General features: G+C 33.8%; 3 long non-coding RNA genes across 4 annotated transcripts; 2 read left to right on the top strand and 1 right to left on the bottom strand.

The window, feature by feature from the left end:
- Window positions 1–1279: 1279 nt before the first annotated feature.
- On the top strand, window positions 1280–7089 carry LOC145623903 (uncharacterized). Of its 2 annotated transcripts, none has more exons than XR_014110294.1 (7): window positions 1280–1376; window positions 2370–2490; window positions 2706–2821; window positions 2912–2998; window positions 5374–5564; window positions 6779–6833; window positions 6919–7089. It is a non-coding gene; the product is annotated as an uncharacterized LOC145623903 (long non-coding RNA). The 2 variants fall into 2 exon arrangements; XR_014110293.1 differs by having other exon boundaries at window positions 2690–2821.
- Window positions 3566–4461, bottom strand: LOC145623904 (uncharacterized). Its single transcript, XR_014110295.1, has 2 exons — window positions 4101–4461; window positions 3566–3720 (listed from the first exon to the last, which is right to left on the bottom strand). It is a non-coding gene; the product is annotated as an uncharacterized LOC145623904 (long non-coding RNA).
- Window positions 7090–17151: 10062 nt separating the features above from the next.
- Window positions 17152–20402, top strand: LOC145612692 (uncharacterized). The gene is made up of 2 exons (XR_014106680.1): window positions 17152–17302; window positions 19955–20402. It is a non-coding gene; the product is annotated as an uncharacterized LOC145612692 (long non-coding RNA).
- The last annotated feature ends 6617 nt before the right edge of the window (window positions 20403–27019 follow it).

The raw sequence follows: 27019 nt of genomic DNA, 5'->3' as shown, positions 1-27019 counted from the left end.
CAACTCTTAAGCATTGGTCTTCTCACTTATCATGAGCAACTAATATGTTCGTCTGCGTGGGATATCTCCATCTTCTCTAATAAGCGAGGAACATTGATTGAACATGATCGCTACATGAAAAAATGATCGTTATCACACGTATACCTCACTGCCAAGCCATCATAATTATTTAACTCTTAAGTCAATAATCCTTGCTTTCGAAAACATGTCTAATTCTCTTTCTTTATTCTTCTACGGGAACGTTGGATTCCCCTTCATTTTTGTGAAAATCCGTCTTTTTTGTTCATTTCATTTTTAGGGGTTAAGTCGGGATGATCCCTCCCATTTGGAAACTAAAATACTTGAAAAATAGTATAATTTTTTGAAAAATAGTATAATTTTTTCGCTCTTTTCCTTAAACAGGGGGCTTAAAAAAGCCTGGACATCCCCACTTCTATCTATTTACATATTTGAACACGCTATATATGCTGCAAAATCAATATCATGCAAAGCTTATTACGAACCATCTTAATAACTTTAAATGACAAAGGGAAGAATACCACTTCCTATTATTTGACCAAGGTTAATTATGTTACTTGATCAAACAATCTATAACCCTTATAAAAGCCCCAAGCACCAAGACTGTAGCAATTTTACTGTTCCTTATGAACAGGAAATTGACTGTTTTGCCCTCCCTGCCCCTTAGCACCCTTCTCTGGTTGACCAAGTTGACTGGGCTATTTCGGTCTTTTTGCTTTTACATTGCATGTGCTCTCAGCGGGCTGACGCGTGGCATTCATCCTCTTGGTCTTTTCGGGTTGCCCATTTCTCTCTCTTGCTTTTGCTCCTCTCATCCTCACTTCTCCTAAGCATCCTCAATTTTCTCTCTCTCTCCTCCATTGAAGCGCACTTTGAGTTCTCCATTAAACCGCACTCTGAGTTCTCCATTGAAGCCTACTTTGAGTTTTTCGCCGGTGAATTGGATTTTCAACTTTTAAGTCCGGCGTTTTCTGGGGGTTTTATTGTCTTATCCTTTGTTTTTTTTTTCGCCTGATTTCAAAATTCTAGGGTTAAGGTTAGGGTTTTTGGTTGGTTTTCAAGATACTCAAATCTTGATTTTCTTTAATCAAAATTCTTCATTATTTTTTATGAAGTTGAGTTACTGGGTTCATTTCTTCTGCTGTAAATCGGTTGAATAGTAGTTTGAAGCAATGTTTACACCCCATAAGAAGGTTTTTACGGGTTGGTCTTTGTCGCCAAGGAGGGAGAATCAGAAAACTCCAGTGCCGAATTCGAATTCTAGCGCGCGAATTTCTGAAAATGGAGGTGCGATTGTTGTTAGGGATGGAGACGATCTGGAAGATTTGGATGGAAGAACTGCTAAGCTTGAAAATGAGGTGGGTTTATTTGTTAATTATATCTGTTTTATCTTAATTACTTAATTTCCCTTTATTAAATATAAATTTCGAGTTAAAAAGAAAATTATTGTATGAGAGAAAGATAATAGATTTAATCAAGTTGCTTTGGAATTATATTGGCATGTTGTTCTTTTAATGATATGCAGTATGCACACATATGTTGGTTATGATTGGTTGCTAGATTAAGAATAGGGATTAAGAGTAATGTTGTCTATTTTATCACTACATAATACTATAGTGGAGTTGAAGGGATCATCTCATTATTGTGAGGATGCATTCGTTGTCTGTTGCTATTTTTCGACTTGTTTCTTTTCCTCCACATATTTGATTGATTCTCTTTCTCTTTGTATTATATTGTTGTATGCTTGTAATTTATTTTTATGTTATCAGTTTGCATCTTAAGCAATACTTTGAGTTTTGATGTTGAATATTTTGTTATGCTTCTTCTTTTTCTTTCCTATCTGAATGTTCATACCCAAATATTCATGGTATTTTTTTTTTTTTTTGTAATTTTTTTTTTAATTATTATTGTTAGCCACTTAGTTGTGGTGGACTCAAGAATGGATCAATTTAAAACCAGAGATTTGAAATAATATTTGTCTAATACATGGATTATTTCGCTTTTTAAACTTTTGAAGCCATTTGTGTTTTTCTCTCTGAATTGACTTCTGTATGAATATGTTTTTGAACATGATTTTGTATCATACAAGTATATGGTTGCATTTTGAGTGCCATATTGTACCCCCTCCCCCCATCTAGGAGTCTAGGACCTTAGCATACTTTTTCTCATGTAAGTCAAAATGACATATGGTAGAAGTCTACAACCGACAACTCTCATTAAATTTATGAGAAGAGGCTTATCTATACTGGTTTGACTTGTAAATATTTGTTTCATGTTGTGCATGTATCTGCTTATAGCTTTGAAAATCAAAATATAATGTTGTTGTAATTGGTGATCTATGACGTTAACAGGGGAGGTTGGAGCTTGTGAAAACATATGTTAAAAAGAACAAAAGAGGTTTAGGGGCTGAAAAGTGGAAAAAGAACCTTGCAATCATCCACAACAACCAGCTCTGGAGAGAAGGAGAAAATTGTAAGTTTCACTTGTTTCTTTTGTTTGCAATCATCCTGTTCAATTCATTGATTGCTTCATGGGGTGCTAATTATATAGTGTGATGTAGTGTAGTATGATTTTAAATTTACTTTTTTAGTGATTAGCGGCTGGTGCTGTGTTATAGCCTTGATAATCTAGAATGACCTTATTGTGTCTAATGTTGATGATGATTGTTGAGGTTGTTGATAATCTAGCATGTTGAGGACTTGAGGATGTTGTTCCTAACCCAAAGGCTTATGAGGCGTTGGTTAAGATTTGAGGCAGCAACTTGGACTGTCAGAATGTTATTGCAAGTTCCTAACAATATTTGGTATGTCATACACTCATATTGGCAATTCTGTTGTAGTTTTTTACACTCTTCACACGAGCAGCTTAATCGTCATCTTTTATGCTCTATTAGGTTTGGGAACGTGTGAATTTCGATTGCACTTTAGCTTTTCTTGTTGAGCTTGAACTTTAGGGGTGGGTGTGCGCACTCCTTCACAGGGTAAGATTTTCTTTCTTCTTGTTAATCATCCTGTATCAATTTCACAATCTAGGGTATTGAAATTTAAGTGTAAGGTACATTATGAAACTATTGATTATTGTTTTGGAAAAACGCACAAGGCAGAGCTCAAATATTAGAAATTAATTCAGGGTTATTCTAAGTTAGATTATAAACTATTTATTATAAATCTTATAGTCATTGAAGTAATGAAATATTATATTGAGCAATTATTTTTTTATTCTTTTTTTATTTTTATAGATGATATGTCATTTTTATTTATTTATTTATTTTTGAAAGGATAGGTCATTTTATATAGGGGTGGCAAACGGATCAGGTCGGGTCATATTTGTGTTCGGGTCATTTCGGGTTCGGGTTGAAACCCCCTGACCTGAACCTGATCTGTTCAGCATTTCGGGTCGAAGTTCTTGACCCTAACCTGATTTATTCGGGTTCGGGTCAACCCGAAGTTGACCTTATTCAACCTGATTATTTTTTTTTTTTTTGGGTAGATTAAAGAAAAATTTATTACCAATAAAAATCTTAAAAACAAAAGGAAATCAATACAAGTTGAATCTCAACTTTAAATCTGTAAATCATAAATAAATTTAAATGTAATAAATTTACAACCAAAACTTCCAATTAAATGGATTTGAAACTTAAATTTACAACAAAATTTTAACTTCTCAAAATCCTTCACATGCTGGTTTGCTGTTCGTTCTTTCCTGCAAACAATAACAAAAACACATTAATAAATATTCAAGTCATCAATTTAGATTATATAAAATACAAAATCAACTTTCAGTAATATGTATATTCAATTCCAAAACAATTCAAACCATAAACACTACAACAAAGTAGTAGAAAGTAGATGCAATTTTCACCAATTTCATAAATAGCCATCTTAAAATAAGAAATATCAAATCAAACAAGTAGATCTAGATATTAAAATACAAGCTAAGAACATCTAGATGTAAAAAAATTAATAACTGATGATGAATTCGAATATAAACAGCAAATGACTTCGAAATTAAACAAAAATTAACATGTTAAAAACGAAAAAAAAAACCCAAAAGCATGTAAATAAATTCAAGAGGAAAATTACCTTGAGATGATGGAGAAGGTTAAAAGAATGATTGTAGGACTGAAGGAAAGGAGTGAAGGAGACACAAGTGAGGCAATGAGACAAGGAGAGAGGAAGAAAAACGGCTGTTTGCCTGTTTCAGAAGGAGAATGTAAGGGTTTTAGGGTTTTTCTCTTTTATTAGGTGGATTTTTGGGCTTGGGCTTAAGAGTTATTTTCGTTTTTTCTTGTTCGTTCGTTTTTTTTTTTTTTTTTTTTTTTTTTTTTTCGGGTTAGATGGGTCATTTTCGGGTTGAAAATTTCAACCTTAACCTAACCCATTTAATTATCAGGTCGGGTTCGTGTCGACCCATTTAAGTTTTCGGGTCAGAAATCTCAACCCAAACCCGCTATTTTCAGGTCGGGTCAGTTATTGCCGGCCCTAATTTTATATGAACAACTTCTTATTGGATATTTCAATAAATATTATCGACATCCTTGATAACCCTTTAACATCCGGTACAGGACATACAAACCTTTACTTTCACAGTGTGCGAAACAAAAGGCAGGATACCAAATGCGAGTGCCGTGTGACATACTCTAAGTAGCTTTCACAAATCATAGTTAAAATTTTTTTAAATGGATTTTACTACTTTGTGCTATGTTTGCTCAAGTCCTTTTTGAGTTTGCAGTTCGCAACTACTAACCCTTTACTTCTATAATTCTAGAACGATTCCAATAACATTTGATTCTTGATTAACTATATATGTTCATTGGTGACTAAAGGAATGAGGAATTTGAGTATGATACTCTACTACTAAATATGCTCTAAATCTAATTTTATTCATTACGTTCATAATTAAGTATTGTAATTAAGAAGGGACATATTTGATTTCAGTCAGTATTAATTATAAAGGGACATATCTGATTTATTAAGTAAGTTTTCTATCTACTCCGTACTAATTAAGTATTAATAATCATTAATATATTAATCAAATATTAAATAAAATTATAAACGTAGAGCATTTTTTATTTGCCCATAAAACAGAAAAGCGTAGCACTAGCACAATAATAAAATTAAGGATATTTTATGCCAAGTAGGACACATCTGATTTCACTGGTTGTCCACATTTATGTATGGTTAGTTTGGAGAATTTGTGGGATTAGATTGAATTTTATATGTCATTGGTTTTGTTTGATCTATTGGGTTGGGTTTGTCTGATTTTAAATGGTCTAATGGGTCTATTTCATAATATGATCTAATGTGTCCGTTTCATTATTAGATATAATGGGCCTGTTTGATTTTATATGATTAGGAAGTCACCTTCAAGAAGATGTCAATATGGAGAGAAGCAGAGGTCACCGTCAAGATGATGATACTCGGGTTTGTCGTGTTTAAGAATGTGGGCTTACAAGATGTCAATATGGAGAGAAGCTGAACATCTGAATTGCTGACTTTTGGTACGGCTGAGGTTGATTTCAAAATTCTCTTAAATGGTTAGCAAAGGTGGGTGTATAATTGAATTGGCATATTCTTATGATTTAGGAATACTTCTTGCCTTTGACATTGTTTAAAGTATGATTTTATATTATAATAGCTAATTTCTTAAGAGAGAGAAAGAGCACTTACAAAATATCACTTGAGAAAGAGATAGAGAGACCACTTAAGAAAGATCATTCAAGAGAGACCACTAAAGAAAGATCACTTAACAAAACAAAACAAAACAAACAAACAAAAAAAAAGGAGACAAAAAATCACTTAAGAAAATCAGAGAATTTAGCTTAAGAAAAAGAGTTATTAAATGTGTGTGTATGTGAGAGAGAAAGAGTTTGTGTGTGTGTGTGTGCGCGCGCGCGTGTGTGTGTGTGTGCGAGAGAGAGAGAGAGGGGGGGGGGGGAAGGCTATTTTTTAAAAAAAAAGGGCAATTAGATTAGAAAAACTCAATTAGCTTAAGAAAAGAATTGTTAAATGAAAAAGAGTTGCTAAAATGCTACATAGATAGACCACTTAAGAAAGATTACTTAAGAAATCACGCAATTAACTTAAGAAACTTATGGTAATTAGCTTATTAGAAGATAGAAGGAAAGACGTGGCACTTAAGAAATATTGCTTAAGAAAATTAGAGCAATTAGCTTAGGAGAGAGAGATAGCAATTTAGAAAGATCACTTAAGAAAATCCTGCCTATTAACTTAGGGGCGGGGAAGAGAGAGCCCCTAAGAAATACTACTTAAAGAAAATCAAGGCAATTAGCTTAGGAAAAATAGTGAGATAAAGATCATCTATAGTTTATACCAATACTAGAGTCACTAATATAAGTATGATTGTAGCCTTTAATCAAAGATGGTATCGAATACGTGCTGGTAATACCTTTGACATTCATACCTAGAAGTAGTAATAACCCATTCTATACTAGGACAATGATATCCTATGCAACTTTCAACCTTATGATTGACAGATTGGGTGAGTGAGCTCTCAGAGTTTAAGCTCTTTGTTTTTTCGATTGGTGTCAAAAATTGAGGGATTGAACTGGTCATTTTCTTTATTTTGCTCAACTCTAATCTAACCTTTGAATTTTTTTTTACTTTGTTGAATATGATGGTTTGAAAGTGAAAATACGAGGAGCAAATCGTTTATGGGATTATATTTGAGTAATAATATTTTTTTTGGCACATTATGTCTTTTAGTAGCTTGTAATTATAATGGCATTTGTTTCCTTTAGTTAAGGTGTCGACTGGTGAGAAAAAGATGAAAGATTGTTCAAAGGACCATCTTTGGTAATTGATTTCTTCAACCTTTTTTCCTTTTTTATGGCATTCTTGTGATGAGTAGAAAGAGAATATCATTTTTTGCTTCTGTCAGTTCATATCATTTTAGAAGATGAAGGAAAGATATATCGAGATCAATATCAGTATGCCAAGCAGGAGCTTGCTGCTGCTAGAGGATATGAGCCGTCACTTCAGGATAAAGCTCTTGAAAGAGATCAAGGAATCCTAGGAGCAACAAGAGAAACAAATACAATAGTGCAATGAACGTGAGCCCCGTGAGGTGAGTACTGACTTGGGAGTTAAAATTCAAGGATTGAAATGTAATATGTGTAAATATTTGTTTTTACTTGCTTGAGATAATTTAATCTGTAATAGAAAGAAAAAAATAGATGAGAAATTTTTACTACAAGATATAAAAATTACCTCGATACTATTAACACTGTAGCTCTTTTTTGGTTTTTGGGGTTGCATTTCAAGTTAAGCTCAAAATGGAAGAAATCATGCTTAGAAGTTTCCTGACCATGTGATTTGGAGAAAGTGTGACAAATAATGTTAAGAGAATTTTTGACAAGGCTCGTCAATCAGCTCCTTGCATTGTGTCATGCTCAAGCTTCACTCCATTGTCCATTTATAGCGATACAAAATTTCTTTTGAAATATAAATTTTTTAGAAGTCATAGTACTAAAGTGATCATGTGAAATTACATTGAAAAAAGGAAGTGTTTTGTTACAAGTTTATATGTACATTTGTAATTTTGTGGTTATTTTTTGTGTTCTTTATTATTTGTTTTATTGTTATTGTTGTAGAACTTTGAGTTAAATATCCATATGTGGCATGGAATTTCGTGACTATTACTATTATCAGAGAGAGAAAGATCACTTAAGAAAATAAGATTAATTAGCTTAGGAAAAGGCTCATTGGACCAATTAAGCTAATTACATTGTCTTAAGTTAAATTCTAAAGAAAGATCATTTCAGAGAGCTAGAAAGAGAAATAGAAAGAAAGAGAGAGAACATTTAAGAACGATTATTTGATAGAAACCAATTAATAAAAATCCCTTAACAAAAAGAGGGAGATCACTTTTTTTTTTTTTAAAAAAAAAACACTTATGAAAATAAGTAAAATTAGTTTAGAAAAAAGGTTACTAAAATGCTGAAAAGAAAGAGAGACCACTTCAGAAAGATCACTTAAAAAAAGAACAATAACTTTAGAAAATCAAGGCAATTAGTTTAGGAAAAACTTGGGGCAATTAAGGATAATTAGTTTAGGGGAGAAACTTAGGGCAATTAGCTTAGGAGAGGGAGAGAAAGAAAACATGAGTGAGAGAGACAACTTAAGAAAGATCCATCACCTAAAAACGTTAGGAATTAGCTTATGAAAACATAATTATCTTAGGAAAAAGGCTTACTAAAATGCGAGACAAAAATTGACCACACAAAAGATCACTTAGCTTAATGAAATCAAGGCAATTATCTTAAGAGAGAAAAAGAGAAAGAAGCCGCTTAAGAAAATTCATTTATGAAAATAAGATCAATTGACTTTGAAGAGGTGATAGACCAATTAAGAAAGATCACATACAAAAATCGAGGCAATTAGCTTAGAAGAGAGAGAGAGAGAGAGAGAGAGAGAGAGAGAGAGGCCACTTATAAGAAAGATCACTTAAAAAATTGAGGCAATTAGCTTAAGAAAAAACAATAATTATCTTAGAAAAAGAGTAACTAAAAATTAGAGAGAGACCACTAAGGAAAAACCACTTAAGAAATTAAAATCAGGGCAACTAGCTTAGGAAGCGACTAACTAGAGATGAGGGAGATTAATTACGAAAGATCACTTGAGAGAGAGAGAGACCATTTAAGAAAAATTATTTGAGAGAGCCCACTTTAAAAAGATCACTTAGCAAAAAGAAGGAAACCACTTGAAAGATTACTAATGAAAATAAGAAAAAATAGTTTAGGAAATAGAGTTACTAAAATGCTAAAAAAAGAAAGAGAGCCCAATTAAGAAATATCACTTAAGAAGAAAAATCACTCAAGAAAAAAGATAACTAAAGAAAAGAAAGATAACATAGAAATGAGGGCAATTAGTTTAGAAGAGAAACTTAAGGCAATTAGTTTAGAAGAGAAACTTAGGGCAATTAGTTTAGAAGAGAAACTTAGGGCAATTAGCTTAGGATATGAAAAGAAAGAAACCATTTGTGGAAACTATATCCATTTGCGTTCATGTCTCTTTATGAACATTGTAGAACAAAAGAAAGGGCATTTATAGTTATGGTCTTTTTTTTTCGGTAAACCAGTATAGGTCTTTGAACACAGTTAGTTTTTGCCAAAATCTATATGTTTACCTAATTCTTAGGAGAAGAGAGAGAGGGAGTAAGAGGGGTTGGGTGAAAAAGGGCTAGGGGAAAGAGATATATATAAGAGTCGGAAGAGAAAGATATAGAGCAATAAAGAAAAAGCATGTCCGATAGTGAGAAAGAAAGAGATACACCGGTAAAGAGAAAGATGTGTCGGAGGAAAAAGAAAGAAATAGAGGTTTGAAAAAAGAGGGAAATATAGAGAAATCGAGATATATAAAAGGGCCAGGGGGAGAGAGGTAAAGAGAGATGGAGGGGAAGGGGGATGGAGAGAAGGAGGGGGTCATACTTAATCAATTTGGGAGTCATACTTTCGAGGGAGAGAAGGAGAGCGTGTTTGCAATATTTCAGGTTGTTTTTTTACACAGATTCATTCTTCTACCGATTAATTTAGCAACCACGAGGTGTCAATGGCAAAAAGTTGGATATTTATTTGGAGATGATAGGCGGTTTGGTGGTCAGGATGTATGAGTAAAAGAAATTTTGTAGATTACAATTTGAAAAATTGAGGAAATTTGGGAATTAACATGTGCCATCAGTAATGTAAAAAGCTTACATAATTTTTCGATTTTTCCTTAGTTTTTCTATTTTTTCAATAAATTCTTATTAAAAAAAAAATACTACATATTTAAGTTATTACAAATCAATTCTTTTTCTTATTCGTTGAACATTTAGATAAAATTTTTAATATTAGAAGATACTTCCTCCGTTCTTTATTACTTGACCCGCTTTTGACTTTTACACTATTCGCCACCCCTCCTTTGACCGTCTTTTGTGAATAATATGTAAGGAAAAATATATTCATGTATGGTCTTTTTGGATTCGTCTCAATAAGAACTATCATAATATATAACTTTTATAATTTTTACTTATGGAGAATTTAAGTTATTATATTGATCGTTAAAGTTTTGCATTAGCAAGCGTGATAAAAGAAACAGGTCAAGTAAAAAAGAACAGAGGAAGTATTTTTTTTGTTTGTTTTTAAAATAAGGAAATTTTGAAGAAAAAAAAAATACATATATAGGCATATAGCCCATCAACCAGTTTTAAGTTTCAACTAACTACTCCTGTAAAAATACATATATAGCCCATCAACCAGTATTAAGTTTAAAAAAAAAACTAACTACATACTCATGTTACAATTAACGAAGAAGAGCCTTAAAGATTAGTATTTACTTAGCATCATCATCGACTGATTGATTGGCTCGCAATAAGTATCAAAAGCATTTTTTGAAGATATCTTGTAGTATGAAATAGTACAGTTTTGTATAGAATATGAAACAGTTTGTACAATTTCAAAACTATGGGAGAAGGAGATGGGTTTATTAAAATAAGTGATAAAAGGAAAGATTGAGAGGAGAGCTGAGTAAGGGCTTGTTCTCTTCAGCTTAATTTCATTTCAGTCCAGTTCCTAATTTCCTTCTCTCATAAACAATTCATTTCAACTCAACTCAGCTTAGTTCAGTTCAGTTCAGCTCCAATTAGTTCAGTTCAGCTCATTTCAGTAATTTTAGTAAATCAGAACAGACCCTAAATGGGAATTACTTTGTAATATTAACAAATCTTAAAACTAGGATAAAAAGTACTAAAAAGAAAAAAAATGTTATGACCACTTTTAAATTAATTTTAAAGATAAGATTTTGACCTTTTTTTTTTTGAAAGCATATTGGTCATTTTTTTTTATAGAACATCAATAGTCTATGATTTATATTATGAAAGACAAAGCAAAAGGAAATCCAACATTGAATTGTTATGAAATATGCAAATTGTAAAAGACGAGTAACAAAAGTACTTAATGAGGAGAAGGGAAAAATCAAACTGAAAAACAATTTTTGAAATTTGTAAAAACTTAGAAGATGGGGGAGAAGCTAAAGGAGAAGGAATACAATGAAACAAGTGAAAATGAGGTAAGGTGGGATTAGAAGACAACAACAATAATAATTTATGGTAGAATCATGCTAGATTTATACATAGATGCTTTTTATGAGAGCTAGAGAGAGAGATAGGAGAGGAGGAGAAAGAGAGAGAAAGACAGAGGGACAAGGAGTACAACATGTAATATAATAAGATTGAGATAGATAAATTTCTTATAAACATGAAACCAAATGAATAAGGTACATATGCAAGTAGGATTTAACTATAAACTTAATTTGTAAATTTGTTAAAAAAAATGATAAAGAGACCACTTAAAATGAGACTTAATAAAAGAAATTACTAAAAAGGGTAAATAGGGTATAAGTAAATAGGATAAATAGAAGATTTTTACCCCATCGGTTGTAGCCCTAAGACCTCTTTTGTAAAATAACACAATAAAATAACAAGATATCTATGTTATCATAAGAGAAAAACCTTTAGATAACTGTTTACAGCTAAGACTTATAATTATGATAAACTTATTGATTATTTCGCAGTCAACATGAATTATATATAAGCACTTTTAACAAAGATATATTGTGCTAGATTGAGAAGGGGGGATGGGAGGGGTTAGGGGAAAAGAAAGAAGAAACCGATCCCTTTATCTCTCATGACTTCTCTCTATCTCCATCTTCCTTCCGACCTCCCTCTCTTGCTTTTAACTTTCAAATTTTAATTTATACACTAATCTCAATAAGTATTTGCATTACATAAAAAACACTTATCCTTAGTTAAATTAGGAGTATAACACTTGTCTATGTTCATTTTAATTTGAATAAGGGTTGGTATATATCTTACATTAAACTAATGCAAACAACTTCCCTTTTACCAATCTTCCAATCGCCTTAATCGCACCACCCACTTTGTCAATCCTCCAATCGCTTTGACCACACCACTCAGCTTGTCAATCCTCCAATCGCCTTTATCGCACCACCCATTTTGCCAATCCTCCAATCACCTTGATCGCACCACCCAATCTGTTAATCCTCCAATCACCTTGATTGCACCACTCAGTTTGTCAATCCTCCAATTGCCTTGATCGCACCTTTGCCAATCCGCTATTCCCCTTTATCGCACCACCCATCACAACACCCAATATATTTGACAATCCTCCAATCACCGCGATTGCAACACCCAGTTTACCAATCCTCTAATCACCCCCTCATAGGCTCATGCCGATATACTTTTTTACTTTTCATTGATTTTAATCAACATACCCATATATTACATTAATTCCTTTGCAGCACAATCTATTCCATCAGATTTCAACTTTGATCAATGCTAGCTAACAACTATACCTAATTTCATTACAAATAAAACATTAGAAATAAACCGCACATATAGCATCGAATAATTACACATTAATCACCAAGTATAAATCACCAAATTGGGGGACCGCGCGCGTAGCGCGCGGGCCAACAACTAGTTTATGATAAACGTATGTATGCAATATTCCACAAATTGAAAATACAAATCTTGGGGCTTTAAATAAACATGAGAAACTTCCCCTAGCATATGTATACATGAATTCCAAAAGCCACCTAAGTCTACGCTTGGGGGCTTCAAATTAAAAATATAGGTCTCACCTTAACTTTCATTTTGAAATGAGACCATATTTTGGAAAGTGATTCGAATGGTTTTGTAAATTATTCTAACACTCCATCTAACCTAAGTTTGGTAAATATTCATTTTCAAACTACGACACCTTTTAATTAGAAGAACTTTACTATCAATAATTGAAGTATGACAATGATGACAAACACTAAAGAGGGAGAGATGACAAAATTAGATATACAAAAGTTTGCCCACATTATCATATCTTTGTTGAAATAAGTTGCAAATTACAACTTACTTTCATCAATCTTGGACAAAAAAGTCACACTCAATTACGAGCTAGACTTTTATTTCCATTTTGGGTCTAGTTTAGTAAATAATATGATTATGTATTTTGCCAACTAGAAACAGTTGTTTTTCAAACCAAACTTTCATTTAAATTATTGGATCCTTTCCAAATTTTGAATTCTAGTTCGAAATAACATGTTTCTAATAAAAATAGTATTCAAAATTTCCTTTCTGTATTTTTAAAATAAATTTTTAGATTCTCAATAACCGTTTGGATAATACATGTATATACATAAATATTTCCAAAAGGAATGAATTAAGATTCAACTTCTTCTTGACTCAAACTTGTTCTCGCTTAGTTCTCCTGCGAATATTGGCTTAGGGATGGTAAACGAACCATCTACAAGACCAAAATAAAAAAATTGATAAGAACAAAGAAAATATTTGATGTTCTAAATCAACTTTGAGAATAAAATCACCGCAATGATCTTTACAACAGTTTAGACATTAGGTAAGATTACTAAACCTTAAACACAACTGTTTTGGTTTATAAACAAGCAATGAACTAACTTGCTTTCTTGAACATGACTTCAACTAAAATGTGAAAGCCATGTCATTGTCCTAAATATCTCAAAACAAAAATAGGACATTTGCATAGATCCATCTCAGTATCATATGAATGGCCTAAACAATAGCAAGTCATTAGAAATACCCCAAATTGGGGGCTCCAAGACTTGTGAAATAGCAAGAATGCGCATAACCCGACACATGGGGGCTCTAATATCCACACACAAAAAAAAAGAAGGAGATATTCATGCCATTCGAGCTACTTTGAAAACTATGTTTGCAACTAAACTTAGCCATTAAACAGGTTACATATACTTGTTGTTTCGATACTTCAATTTACTCTAAAGGTTAGAGAGTATGACTAGTATAGAGAAAAGAAACAAAATCATGATACATAAAAAAAAATACTTGCTGATACGAAAGTTTAGTACTCAATCATTTATCATGAAAATTGTATCAAGACACTTATTAACATAAGACAAACAATTTCATGAGTTAGAATGTAAACAAAAAACTCTTAAATTCTAAATTAAGGAGTCTTCATTTAAAATTATTCTCCATTGTTGCACACATTGAAATTTCGCAACGAGGATAACATCTACTTTCTCGAGCTTCAAAACAATGACAAAATTTGAACTCAAAAGAAAGACTTCAAAAGTAGCAAGAATAGACGAAAAATTTGTACAACATTTCATTTTTCCTCTCACTTTTTCTAATGAATGACCAATATTACTAGACTTAGCAAATTTCCTTTGTTAAAACTATGAATGGTCAAAAACAATTTAAACACACTAGTTTAATCGTTTCCAATGCAAGATCCTAGTTGTTATTATAATAAGAAGAAACACAAGATTTTTAGACCCATTTCAAGCAACATGAAAGGGTCTAATTATTAACAACAAGCAAATCATCGAAGTCACCCAGCACTGGGGGCTACAACATTCGAAAATATAAAATGGGGGCTTACGAACCCGAAATATAATCAGGCTACATTAGTTCGATGATCTCTTCAAGAATTTCCTAAACTAACTAGTTTTGTGCAAATCTTGAAATCACAGTTTTGTAAGTGAATAATAATAACCATCAGTTATTTTTATCATTGATAAAGCCAATTTTGCAACTTACGCATGAAAAAAAATAAAAATGAGTAGCAAGAACAAATTCATGCTATTAAAATATTTATAATCAATAAAATGCTCTCTAGAGGTATTTCACACAATTTAACATTTTAGATCAAACTTATATTGTACCTTAAACTTAGATTTAGGCCTTTCCACTTCTAATAATGTGATTCACTCAATTCTAGACTATGTTTACTTCACCTTGGGAAAAAAAATATCCGGTAAAAATAATTTCAGCTCGGCAGAAATAATTTCACTTCAAAAAAATAAAATCAGTCCAGCTCATTAAAATAATTTGAGTTATATAAAAATGTATAACTTTAAAGAAGAAATTAGTAGAGAAAAATAAAAATAATTTCAAATCAACAAAAATACTTCCAATTCAGTAACAATAATATAAGTTTGACAAAAATAATTTCAGTTTAGTAAAAATAATTTTGGTTTAGCAAAAATAAGGTGAAATGAACATTGCTTAGTTATATGAGTAATATACAATAGATTGTTTCTTTTATCAATCCAAACATTTTCAATTACTCATTAAAGTAAGCAAAATTTGTATATATTAAACCAAACCCTCAAAACACCATATTTTGAACTAAGCACCCATTGAATTCTTATTAGTAAATATAACAAAAATAAAAGGGGAAAAAAAAAGATTTCACCATCACATAGCACTTCATGTTAGTATCATGTTAGGGTTAAAGCTTTGATTTTTAATGTTTAGTGACATGCTAGGGTTTGTTATTAATCTTGTTAGTATCATGCCTGGGATCTTGCTATTAATATTATGCTTTAACATGATTATGATTATTTTTATTATTATTATTATTATTATGTTGCTTGATTATATTTATTGTTATTGCTTGATCACACCTTTTATGTATGTTTAAAGGGAATTTGTACTTGTAATCACGCTTAATAAGATAATCAATAATCTTTTTTAGGGTTAATATGATTATAATTCAAGTGATCGCCAATATTAGTTTTATTTGTGCATTAATATTCAACCAACATAGATTAAACAAGTTTAGGGTAAACCTAGGGATTGCATGTTAGTCAGAAAGCGCACATGAATACGATCAGAATAAAGTAGAGGCCTATTGTTAGGGCAGGTTCAATCTCATTTAGATTGGATTTGTACCTTCATCCCCGAACTACTAGTCATGGTTCTAGACCTATTGGAGTTAACGATCTCCTGGATCGTTAAGTGGTGTAACCTTCACCATGTGAACGGTTTACAAGTTCCTAAAACTTGTTGGCGACTCTTTTGCTCTATCTTCCTTCCCTTTGGACGCCACCATGCTTAAGTGTATGATCACAGTGGGGTTCAAGTTTGGGGTAATGCTTGAAATATTCCCTACAACTACCCATTTTGGTTTTCCGGCAACAAAATCCGGCGAGTGGGGCTCACTTTTGTTTTATCTTCTAAAATTTAAATATGAAATGATGAATAACTCAATTAAAAAGCCAAAACAAGTGAATATAACATCAATTTTAAAACATTACGTATTTCTTAGTTAAAATCATAGTTGTTTTCTCCCTCTTTAATTGGGGAAATATTAAAATTTTTGTGTTTTTAGGGTGAGTCGTTATAAAGGAGATTAGGCTGGTTGTTATATATGAGGTTTAGGCTTAAATTATGGAGGAAAAAAAATAAAATTCGGCCACACTTGTCGGATTTTGTTGTCGAAAACCAAAATGGGTAGTGCTACTAAAATTTTTAAATTTAGTGGGTAGTTTTTTTTTATTTTTTTTATTTTTTTTTATATATATATAAATTTTTAGTGAGTAGTTGTTGACAAACTGACCTATTAAATGGGTAGTTCTTGACAATTTTTCCTAAAAAAAGTATAGCAATTATTTAAAAATACAAATTACCACCTTATCATATAATTCATCTGTTCTTTTTTACTTGACATGTTTCTTTTATCACGCTTGTCAATGCAAAACTTTAATGATCATTAATTTTAATTATCCATAAGTAGAAATTAAAAAAGTTATATATTATGATAGTACTTATTGAAACGAATTCAAAGATCTCACATGAATATGTTTTTCCTTACATATTATTAACAAATGATGGTCAAAGGAAGGGTGGTGAATAATGTAAAAGTCAAAACGAGTCAAGTAAAAAAGAACGGAGGAAGTACATCCTTTTGCCAGTAGCTATAACAAACTTTTTGAAATTGTCTATATATTATTCTACACTTTTCAGTCAACCTGTGTTTTTGCCAAAGCATAAATGATTAACACTACATTAATTCAAAATTAGTGACAAGTAAATAACTAATCAAATTTAGCATACTTTAGGTTACTTTTTTCTAATATGATGATTTAAGTTAGTTCTTTTTAATACGATGATTTAAGCTACATTATTCTAATATGATAATTTAACTTCCAATGTTTCCCTTTGACATTGACTTTAATAATCTAATTAACATGTAACAATATCACCATATACATAATTTACGGATAATTATCACCGCCATTGGAGGACCGCGTGCTGCGCGCGCGGGGCCACAACTAGTATCTTAAAATTTGGGAAACACAAGAGACGTGTAATAAAATTTCATAATTAGTGGATACAAATTAGCCTAAACTTCCTGCTCCAATATTTGGCTTAGTCGGTGGACTCATCAGCGCCCGCCCCTCTATCTATGTTACCAGAATTTTGAACCGAGGTATAAATTTCACCCATCAACTAGTTGTTCTGATCAATTGCTAAGATCATAAGTTTTTCTTCTTTCAATTTGTTTTTATTTAATTTGATTCAACCGTTGCTATATTTATTTACAATAACTATATTGTATCAAACTGATTCATACGCAGTAGTATTACTTTTGATCCATAATCTTTCTGGGTTTCACGATTCTAAATTACCTTTACTGTATCAAACTGATACATACGAAGTAGTATTACTATATTTTACTGTCCAAGAATTGCTTTATGCCATTTGTTTTCATTTAAGTCCGAATAGTTTGTCATATTGGTATAATACTTAACACTCCTTTGTCAAATTTTTCCTTTTTCACAAGGATGAATTATGCATCCCAAAACACATTTTATATGTTACTTATCTATAATTGTATAAGTGTAAAATTATAAAAAATTGATATTGTGAAAGTATTTTATGAAATGAATCTAACAAGATCTCACGTGACTATATTTTGCTTAAGGTAATATCATATTATATGGTTAGATAAGAGTGACGAGTAATGCAAAAGCTCCATTGTTGTAATACTATTTGGAATGGAGGAAGTATATAAGTTGTCGTTTGTAAGAAATGACTGTAGAAGTGTAGAACAATAGTTTCATTTAAAAAAAAAACTAAAATAAAGTATAGAACAATAGTTTTGTGTGACAATTGACAAATGACTATGAAATTCAGATTCGTGCAACTTATCCTTATTTTATAGTTGCAGAACTTGCAATGGTTATGTAGTAAGTCATGTATATTATCCATTTGTGTGCAATGATTAGAATAATCATTTTTTTCCTTTATTTCTTAAGTTTGAGTAAGTTACGTTTGTAGAGTATAAGAAAAAAATTTCATTGTGACTAATTAGGTGAAAATTCTTCAACTCCCTTGTTCTATTTCCCCCCGTCTTTTGTTGATCAGGATATCTTAATCTTGTTATGTGCTTGAAATTCTGTCACATTTTCGTATCCAATTGTACTTTTGCTTCACAGAATGATTGATGTGTGCAAGATTATCATATGTAAGAGATTTTTGTGTGCTGCCTTGCTTTGCGTATTTTGATTTTTCTTTCCAATGGAAATTCAACATAAACAAAAATACATAATGTTAGGTACTCATTTTTCTTACCCAAGAATAAGAATGTACAAGGAGTCATTGACTATTCTGTTTTGAGTTTGTCATTTTGTTTGTTGGCTGAATTGGTTGTTGATCATTGCTATCCAAATGATAATATTGCAACCAAAATATTGATTTTTTTTGTTTGACTGTTTATATGTATGAGCAATTGCTTCGCCAACCCCTTTTAAGGCATACCTACTAAGAATTCGATTCTTTAATTATATTGTGATTATATGTGTTGCGTACCGTATTCAATTTGATGTCTGCTACATTACTTACATAATCGATTCCTTGATTTGTGCTTGTTTGTGTTCAGGCTTATTCAATCTGAGCTCTGTTACATAATAGATTCTTTGATTTGAACTTTTGCGCGTCCAAAAATAGTCAATTATATGAGGTCTATTGTGAACAATCTTATGCTTGTGAACATTCAAAGTATTCGATATAAGGTGTATGTAATTATAATGTGTAATTTCGTAGGCAAATATAATATGATGAGGCGTACAAGAGAATTAATTTGTTTCCACTGAAGTGATGGATTTGGCTCTTCTCCAGTGGTTGCTGAGTATTAGGGTTGTTGAATTGTGTAAAACTCCTCAACGCGGAGAGTATTCCATTGATCAATATATATAAGGTTACCAAGTATCAGTCCAAACTCTGTTAGGAAACCTTACATGATAAAATATTAAGTACATAACAATATATTTTAAACCTATGATGAGACTGTTCAGTGTATATTCTTTATCAAGGTTCAAGTCTGATCTGTGAACTGGTGTCTTTTATTGTATTTGAGATGCTGTTTTCGTGGTTGCTCTTTGCTGGTATCGCTCTATGTGCTGTGTTATTTCATTGAGAAAGTTATCATACTTGTAATGTCTTCTGCTTTGGAGGTGTTTGTACCTTTCTATCTGACTTTTAGCAATAATTATTACTGAAACCTAAAAAAAAGAAGAAAAAGTATATTGATATGTATACATAAACAAGAGTTGTTTAAACCAAATGAAACTCGACATGAATCGAGTCTTTTCTGAAACAGAAGATCAGAGTAATTTCTATATTCTCTGCTTTTTTATAGTTCTATTTAAGTATATGTATTTTTCATTTTCTCTTGGTTTTATAAAGATGAAGACAATTTTCTTGAATAGCAACGATATGGAAGGTCTGGTGGTGTGGGAAAAAGTGGTAAAATACACATTAGACTTCGTTTTTTTCACCTGCATAACTCTTAGTTGAACCAATATGAATCTATTGGCATTTATTCGAATTAATTTTTAAGATGTAGCACTAATAGCTTACAAACCAAAATTTGTAGTTGCGGGTGGATTCTTATCTTTCCATGACATCTAGAGATAAATGCCATGGGACTTACTTTATATAGATTGTTCTCTTACATTTACAGAACCTTCGACTTACTTAAATTCTTTATTATATTTTGTGTGTAAACTTATAAAACAAATTCAATCAAACATACTGATCCCCTGAATTCTATGTACATGTTTCAAATGTGCACTTGCAGGATCAATTAGTCAAGAAGAAAACGAGGCAAAGATGGGATTTGTCATTGTGATTTCTGTGCCATTACTACTACTAGTCCTAATCATAGTTTTAGCTGCTTATCTGCTTGGAAGGGCTCGAGCTCGTAAAGCAGCAACGCAGTATTATGGACCTCCTGCTCCACCATTCAGAGGCCCACCGCCTTCAGAAGGAAAACCATCGCAAGTTTAGTTACTATCAAGGTACCTATGAAGCTGTAAGTCAGATTAATGGGTATTTACTAGGTTTAAGTTACTAAACACACAGAAAGTGGAGGTGGTTGATGTATATAATTTCCTGTTGGTTGTGTGACTATATTATGATTTATATCTGAATCTGTTGTTTATCTGCGTATAGTGAATTATTTTCTGTTTGTTTTGATGCTTTTGAACTTCCAGATCTTAAATATTCATGAATCATAATTGGTACAAGATAGTGTGGAAAATAAGCTTGAAGTAAAAAGTGATTAATTGAGAACTTTGATTGAAATGAAAGTTGCTCTTTGTATTTTACAGACATTGAAATGGTATGGATAATTGGATATTGGTTAGATATTACCATTGAGTGTTGTAATTTTTATTATACTACTTATGTTTCTTTTTATTTGCTACAAATGAGCTTTCTCAAACTCATAAGCAATCTAATAAAGGCTAGGTGAAAATCTTAAAAGTCCATTTGGGTTAATTGTTCGTTTGTCTGGTTCATAGGGTGAGACACTATAAGTGAAAATCTTAAAAAGTCCATTTGGGTTAGTCCTCGTTGAGGAAGTACTAATGTAGGTTAGATATGTACGTGCAAATACATATCAAACATTAAAATATTGAAAAGTATTGTAAAGCACATGGGGGTGGGAGAAAAGGAGGAGAGAGATGGGCACGTGGGACCAGTTTTAAATGTACCACTGAAAGCTTATATAATATCATTGACTATGTAGTGATACTATTTCTACACGTAGTTAGTACCACTGAATGAATATACAGTACCATTGAATGAATATATACTACCACTGAATGTTCAATGATACTATTTGATCAACTAGTGATACTATTAATCACCCAGTGGTACACTTAAATTCAGCACATGGGGGTGAGAGAAAGGAGGAGAGAGATGGGTAAATTTCATGCGAAATGTCTCTTATACCCTTGATATGTATGTCCAGGTACCTATCAAACCTCCCTTTGGAAGTTCTCGTCCTCGTTTGTCTGGTGCACAAGGTGAGACACTATAATCACAAAAATAAAAAGGAAAAAGAAATTGTCTTGTGCTCAAATGGTGTGTTTGACCAATCACTGGGCACAGGGCAAGCAAACTGTCTTTAACTTTATTTTAAACACCAAAAATTATTGTTGCAGCCAATAGGCAAAATTCCTAGTCACCAATACTAAATCTCATTCCATAATTTTCAAATCTTACTCCAACAACCCCCCCACTATCTTAAATTCAAGGGAAAGAGAATAAAAATAGATAGACATACTCAAGAAATTCCTAGGCATAAGAAGAACTTTGTACATCACACTTTTTTTTTTTTTTTCCATGAATAGAATATCATCTAAGATGGAACCCAAATCAGACATGTAGGTAGTGCCCTTAGACAGCCGATTGATCACCATTTGACAGTCAGACTCCAATACCATCTTCTAAAACAAATTAAACTAGATACTTAGTGAAGCAACACAAAATGGTTTACAATTTCAAGGGTGGACAAATCTTAAAGCCCTTTGAACTCAGTAGTGGACTAACCTTGAAACACCTATACAACACATATCATACCTAGCTTCAAGAGTCATATGAAATCCGTGATTGGTGTTTAGTACATTACAAAGCCAAGTGCTTTCTATTTCTATTATAGAAACTTTAGAAGAGAAACTGCCTAAGTTTTCATAGATGATGGTTGATCTTCACATCCATGTAGGTGTTTCCTCAAGTGCTTCTCAGCAATACAACTTAGTTAATATGGCTAAACATATTCATGAAAGTTAAAGTCTTAAAGATACAACTTAGTACTCCCTCCGTCCCTAAATTAAAAGCCTCTTTCTATTTATTATGTGAGTAATAAAATGGTAGAAAGATGCTTTGTATTAAGGGACGGAGGTTGTGGTGATTAACCCCCTCAAGATTATAGATTCATCATAAAGAGCACTATAAATGTTCAACCTCACATTATTTTAGTCGGTGAATCCAACAAGTGTGTCCACTTTGTGTTGAATTCATTGAGGGCTTAATATCTTAACCCTCATATAGGGTGTGTTCGGCAAAATATAACTGTGAAGGTAGCTGCTAGTTGTAAAGGTAGTTGTTAGCTGTGTAAGTAGTTGTCAGCTGTAAAGATAGATAATTTAGGTATGAGTGTTTGGTAAAGGAGCAGTTGATTAGCTGTTACATATAAAAATCAATATTTTATTTTTTGAACTATAGATTTAATTTTCAACAGTTGCCTCAAAAGGTATATCTAATTTCAAAAGCTAATAATTCTAACTTTTCATAAAAGTTACCTCCACCGCTAAAAGCTACCATAGCCACTACTTTGTCAAACACTCAAATTTTTTTGTTAAGTAATAATTTGACTTGGTCAAATCACTCAAAGCTACTGAAAAGCTAGCGCCGAACACGCCCTATTATAGCGGTGGATCCCGCAAATGCTTATTGTTATAACGGATGCAAGAAAGAGCAAATATTGAATGTAAAATTAACAAGAAATACACTCTCAGAATTTTCGTAATTCACCAACAATGCGTTGGCTACGTCCACAAGCGGACGAGAGTAATAATTTTATTAATATTGGGAAAAATAGAGTACAAAATTCGCCTAATGGAGTTTATATAATATTACCTTCAATAGAAACGGATTCGTAAAAGCTGAAAAAATTCTAACTGCTGCTTATAAAAAGCACGAGCACATGTGCCCTTCTTCGGGCACTGCCAGTCAGGCACGCTAGACAAAAGTTTTAATAACCTTCTCAATTATGTAGCTTCCCTTGTTTGCTCGTTTTGGCAGGGGAACCCGCCCGGTAAGGCGACTAAGGGAAAATATCCAAATCTTATTCACCGTACCCTATTTTCCAGGGCAAACTTGCCTTGTAGGGTGGCCATGACGAAAAATGTATTCTAACACCAAAACTCGGATTCAAGGCATATTTCTTACACTTATAATTTAGCACTTAACGCATGGTTCTTAGATTCATTAAAAGTTCAAAAATTCAATTTCATTAAACATTACAACACATGCCACACAAGGATAAGTAAATAATGTTTGTTAATACAAGTTAATCTTCATGCTAAACAAACAATCCTTTATTTTGTGGCAATTACACCAAAATGGCAAATTGAAGCAGCGTTTGCCTATGATATTACACAAACTGATTATCAAAAAAATAAATAGGGGCTCCTCTTAAAGTTTATCCCCCTCGATATCTCGATAATTATAATAATATATTAAAGGTCATCATATATGTTTATTACTAATAAAAGTATAATAAGGAATTTCTAAAACAATGACGCCTTCCTAATGACACAAATGGTTAAGGTTGTTGATCTCGTTAATGATTTGGTTTGATTTGAACGAAATAAATAATAAGTGTTTTGGGTATTTTTACCCTGCCACTTGGTCCACTCCGAGCTTGACACATATCACCTTAGGAAGGCCTCCAAATGGAACCGCAGATACCCCTTCAGGAATTGGCGGCCTTCAGGCCCAATTCCTGTGGTAGTCGCAAAAAACCTGATCTCGGAATCTAAGAAAATATAAAGAGGCTGATTCCCCCAATTATTGGGGTACCTTACAATCATTTTATCATTTATTATTCTTGAAAATAGATAAAAACACCTGATATCGGAATCTTAGAAAATATCTACTTTCCGCACATTTTCACTCCGAAAGCTTACTAACTTGACCGTTGGAGGTGAAACTCCGACCATCCGGAGCTTTCATGTTTTTGCAGGTGGAGACTGCCCCGGACCAGTCTTGGTGTTGTAACTCTCCCGCGGGACACTAAAAACCCCAAAACATTTGGCGCCGTCTGTGGGGATAAAACCTCTAATATGGTTCAAGAGTCTGTACCGCCACATAAACCCAACCGGCCTCTAGTCGACGGGGAGGTCCATTCAGACCAAGACACAGACAACGACTTTGAAGTCGAAACCCATGTGGCTCATGATGGGTCAGTCATCTCTAAACGCATCCATCTCAGTGATAAACTAGAAAGGGGAAATAGTCAAGCAGGTCCAAGTAAACCTTTCGGAAAGCCAACTGGGGTATCCTAGTCGGCTAGAGGACAGGCTCCCGTCACCAAAGACGAATTCATGAATAGTTTCAAGCGAGAAATCATGGACCTGATCAACAAAAGGTCATATGACCCTAGCAAGGGACAGTCGGCCAAGTAGACTTCATCCTCAGGCTGAGAGGAGAAAGCCAGCCTAGGACAGGCAGCCTACTCCACACCCAAAGGAGAAGGCCACGCCTGCGATTGACCGATCCAAATTCCTTCTGCCTTAGATGGGAAAGGAAGGTCATTCGGCACGTTCAGCCGGATAGCAGCAAAAAATCGTTCTCTGATGCTCAACACATCATCGAGCAGAAGAAGAACCAATAGTTGTTGGAGTCGGCCTCTACGTCGAGCTTCCTATATAGCTTCAATAATACCTTGGCAAGGTATTCCTAATTATTTCATGAGAACCCCTCGGGCGGCAGGACCATCCATACTGGCCCTCAGATCATATCATTGGATCAGCCCCGTTTGTACCTAAGATGTCATACGGGCAATATGCTCCACCTTACATGTAGTCGACCTTCTTTGGAGGTCGGGCAACATACAACATCTAGCCCATGGACTGGCAGCTTTGTTTGCTCAAACTTGGTGAGCAACCCTCCGTGTTCACCAAGGAGATAACCAAGGCGGCACAGCCGGCCAAGGTTAAGAATGTTTTGATTGGTGCCTACGATGGTACCACTCAGAGAACCACCTCATGCCTTACACCAATCTCATGTACTTAAAGGGGTTGGATGACGCTTGCAGGTGCAGGTGTTTCCCAGCTACATTGAAGGGCATTGCCCAACAATGGTTCGGCAACCTGCCGGCCGGATGTATTGATAGCTTCAAGAGGCTAGCCTTCTTGTTTGCTTCCAACTTCCCAATGAACATCCCTACCAAGAACACAATTAAGTCTCGATCTGAGCACAATCCGGCAGGGAGAGAGAGAAAGACTTCACTCCTACGCCAGGCGGTTCAATCTGGTGAGAATCCAAATTAAAGGACTATCCGACAAAGTTGCCTATATGACTTCTTTAAGGGTTTGAAGGACGGGTTAACTTTTAAGTTCGACATCGTCCAAAAGAGAGTCTTTACTCTCCAAGAGGCATTGATGGAGGCAGAAACCTATATACAGCGACCGACCTCTGCTCGCCCAGTAACCAGTCGGACTCTAAAAATTCTGACAAACAAAAAGAGAGTCGGCTTCCTTAGCCAGCTCCCAAGGCCGAAGAGAGTAAAAAGAGAAAAGAGATTTGGGTGATTGATGACTCTGATCAGCCGTCCCAGTAGAAAAAGAAAGAATATAAATCGTACGTTCTAAGGTACGAGTTTACTAAGATTTCTGCTCCATCCTCATGGAGATAAAAGTCCTGCTAACCAATTGTAAAGCCGGCTGCAATGAAAGGTTCCGCCAAAAATCAAAACAAAAACAAGTACTGCCATTTCCATAAGGACATTGGCCATGACACCAACGATTGCCATATCCTCAAGCGGCTGTTGGACCATCTGGCTGATCAGGGGGTGTTGAAGTCCTATATCCTCAAGTCCAAGGTTACCCTGAAGATAAACTCGGGGCAGTCATTTAAAATGATTGCCTAGCCTACTAGTAGTTCGCAAACTGACAAAGATCTAATCTACACCATAGCAAGTGGCTTTTCCGAAGGGGCCCCTACCATCCGAGGCACCAAGGACCATCTAACAAAGATGGACGTCAATTATGCCGATGATGGTTAGGCATTTACCCATAAATTCTCTAAGGTCATCATCACTGAAAAGGACCGCGACTCATTCTGCTAGCTGCATGATGACCTAGTTGTCATTGAATGTGTGTTTTCCCATTAGTTGGTTGGCCAGATTCTGATAAATACCGGTAGCTCCTCTAACATCATCAACTACAAGTGCTTATCCAAGCTGAAGTACAAATCTGACAGCCTACACAAGGTCTCCCACCACTTAGTCAGTTTTGGGGGTGGGGTGGTACACCTTGTGGAACAAATTGACCTGCCCATCCGGCTAGGAGAGAAAGGAAAAGGACGCTATATGGTAGTTCGATTCTTGTTTGTTGAAGAGCTGACCGCCTATAATCTCATCTTGTGGCGCCTGACTCTTGACGAATCCAAGGCTTCCGCGTAGTGCATCTGGACTCATAACCATGGACCCTCTTTGACTAATCCTTTTCCTTGAACTTTAGAGTACTAGAGCCATGGTTAGGTTGAAAATTTGTTGCATCATATTGTGCTTACTTGACTACTTGTGAATCTCTTGTTTGTGCATATTTACACTAACCGTTTGTTTGACTTGTGTTTGAGTCTAAATAAACTGATTAATGACTAAAAAAACTGTGCTTAATTAATTAACCAATTATTATGAGTTTTTTAAAGTCTAAATAAATTGATCGAACCTGACTTAGTACATCTATAGGATTTTCCCTCTAAGCTAGAACACAGGAAATAGACCCAGACCGACGTTTCGGCAATGATGGCGAAGTTTGGCCTGTGGCGCAACACGCTGGTGTCCGGCGCGACACAACAAGCTGGCGCATCACGAGAGTCCCATCGTTTGTGCGATGGTCCAGTTTTCTGCCTGAGTCATCATGCCGAGCCTAATTAATCAGTTTATTAATGGTAAAAACCGTATTGAATCCTTAAATGAGTCTAAGTACCTAGTCCCATGGTCTTACGCAAGTCTTAACTTAACCTTCGTTTGAGTCTAGTCATATAGTCTTGTCACATGGTCATGACACGAGTCTTGAACATATCACTTACACTCACAAGTATTCACATACTTTGTACATACTCTTTT

The sequence above is a fragment of the Chenopodium album genome, chromosome 3 (genome assembly GCF_948465745.1).
Source record: "Chenopodium album chromosome 3, dcCheAlbu1.1, whole genome shotgun sequence".
Lineage (NCBI taxonomy): Eukaryota > Viridiplantae > Streptophyta > Magnoliopsida > Caryophyllales > Amaranthaceae > Chenopodium > Chenopodium album.
The sequence above is the reverse complement of the archived record's forward strand: the minus strand, read 5'-3'. Positions and strand labels throughout refer to the sequence as shown.